The following is a 2500-nucleotide window of genomic DNA, read 5'->3' as shown; positions in this document are numbered from 1 at the left end:
ACGGTATTTCATTTGTTTTGATGTGAGGTATACTGTGATTTATGTAGTTAGTTGTAGTTGAGGACTTAGTAAGAGTTGATACGCTTTAAAGTTCTGTGGCAAAATTAGTGTTATATTGATTGTATGTTTTATACTGGGTTTACGCTACACGGAATGAACGGACAAAACATTGCGTGACAAAAGTCACTTGAGTTCACTGAACTCCTTTACCGGGCTGGACTCTTTTTAGGCCGGAGGTACAGGACCTAACATAACAACAAGTGTAGAACCTTACCGTGAAATGCTTAACTAACAGAAGAAGAAAGACTCAAGAAGAGTTAAGAAAATATTTACCAAACAAACTAAAAGTAAAAAATAATAATTAGTAACGTTTAACACAATAACATAACAATAACGAGGCCATATACAGGGGTTACCGGTATCGAGTCAGTGTGCGGGGTTACAGGTTAGAGGTCATTTGTCCATGTAGGTAGGGGTGAAGGGACGATGAGGTTTACATGTGTTTTTAATTCTAGTACTGCTCTGTACACACAAGCTCGTTAGCTAGCGAGCGGTAGCTCTCATCCAACATCATGTCAACTCGGAAGGTCAAACACATTTAAAGTTCCTCGATAGAAGCCGCTCCTCCGTAGGTTAAATTCAGCGGGGACCTCATTCAGATGACGCACGTTATAACAAGATGCCCAGAGCCTCTTCCTCCAGTCTGTCTCTCCTCAACCTCAACCTGCCCAGAGCCTCTTCCTCCATTCTGTCTCTCCTCAACCTCAACCTGCCCAGAGCCTCTTCCTCCATTCTGTCTCTCCTCAACCTCAACATGCCCAGAGCCTCTTCCTCCATTCTGTCTCTCCTCAACCTCAACATGCCCAGAGCCTCTTCCTCCATTCTGTCTCTCCTCAACCTCAACCTGCCCAGAGCCTCTTCCTCCATTCTGTCTCTCCTCAACCTCAACATGCCCAGAGCCTCTTCCTCCATTCTGTCTCTCCTCAACCTCAACATGCCCAGAGCCTCTTCCTCCATTCTGTCTCTCTCTCAACCTCAACATGCCCAGAGCCTCTTCCTCCATTCTGTCTCTCTCTCCTCAACCTCAACATGCCCAGAGCCTCTTCCTCCATTCTGTCTCTCCTCAACCTCAACATGCCCAGAGCCTCTTCCTCCATTCTGTCTCTCCTCAACCTCAACATGCCCAGAGCCTCTTCCTCCATTCTGTCTCTCCTCAACCTCAACATGCCCAGAGCCTCTTCCTCCATTCTGTCTCTCCTCAACCTCAACATGCCCAGAGCCTCTTCCTCCATTCTCTCTCTCCTCAACCTCAACATGCCCAGAGCCTCTTCCTCCATTCTGTCTCTCCTCAACCTCAACATGCCCAGAGCCTCTTCCTCCATTCTGTCTCTCCTCAACCTCAACATGCCCAGAGCCTCTTCCTCCATGCTGTCTCTCTCTCCTCAATCTCAACATGCCCAGAGCCTCTTCCTCCATTCTCTCTCTCCTCAACCTCAACCTGCCCAGAGCCTCCTCAACCTCAACCTGCCCAGAGCCTCTTCCTCCATTCTCTCTCTCCTCAACCTCAACATGCCCAGAGCCTCTTCCTCCATTCTGTCTCTCCTCAACCTCAACATGCCCAGAGCCTCTTCCTCCATTCCGTCTGTCTCTCTGTCTCAACCTCAACATGCCCAGAGCCTCTTCCTCCATTCTGTCTCTCCTCCAACCTCAACATGCCCAGAGCCTCTTCCTCCATTCTGTCTCTCCTCAACCTCAACATGCCCAGAGCCTCTTCCTCCATTCTGTCTCTCCTCAACCTCAACATGCCCAGAGCCTCTTCCTCCATTCTGTCTCTCCTCAACCTCAACATGCCCAGAGCCTCTTCCTCCATTCTGTCTCTCCTCAACCTCAACATGCCCAGAGCCTCTTCCTCCATTCTGTCTCTCCTCAACCTCAACATGCCCAGAGCCTCTTCCTCCATTCTGTCTCTCCTCAACCTCAACATGCCCAGAGCCTCTTCCTCCATTCTCTCTCTCCTCAACCTCAACATGCCCAGGGCCTCATCCTCCATTCTGTCTCTCCTCAACTTCCATCTCTCTCTTTCTCTCTTGTTCTTCTACAAGGTCAGTCTCCCTCTCTCCATCTCCTTCACCATTTTCTCTTTTTGACTGTCCCTATCATTTATGTTTGTATGTCTCTCCTCTCTCTCTCTCTCTCCTGCCTCTCTCTCTCTCTCTCTCTCTCTCTCTCCCTCCTCTTCTCCTCTGTCTCTCTCTCCTCAACCTCAACATGCCCAGAGCCTCTTCCTCCATTCTCTCTCTCTCTCTCTCTCTACATCTGTCTCTCTCCATTCTGTCTCTCTCTCTCTCTGTCTCTCTCTCTCTCTCTGTCTCTCTCTCTCTCTGTCTCTCTCTCTCTCTCTCTCTCTCTCTCTCTCTCTCTCTCTCTCTCTCTCTCTCTCCCCTCTCTCTCTCCCCCCCCCTCCTCCATCCTATCTCTTTGTCCTAGCCAATCAGAGCTC

General features: G+C 49.3%; 1 protein-coding gene across 1 annotated transcript in view; it reads right to left on the bottom strand.

Annotated features, from left to right (window-relative positions):
- Positions 1-2500, bottom strand: part of LOC118383175 (receptor-type tyrosine-protein phosphatase delta-like) — a 199534-nt gene that overhangs the window by 79929 nt on the left and 117105 nt on the right. The window lies entirely within an intron of this gene.

The sequence above is a fragment of the Oncorhynchus keta genome, unplaced genomic scaffold, assembly GCF_023373465.1.
Source record: "Oncorhynchus keta strain PuntledgeMale-10-30-2019 unplaced genomic scaffold, Oket_V2 Un_contig_3378_pilon_pilon, whole genome shotgun sequence".
Taxonomy (NCBI): domain Eukaryota; kingdom Metazoa; phylum Chordata; class Actinopteri; order Salmoniformes; family Salmonidae; genus Oncorhynchus; species Oncorhynchus keta.
Note: the sequence above shows the minus strand (reverse complement) of the source record. Positions and strands in the feature narration are given on the sequence as shown.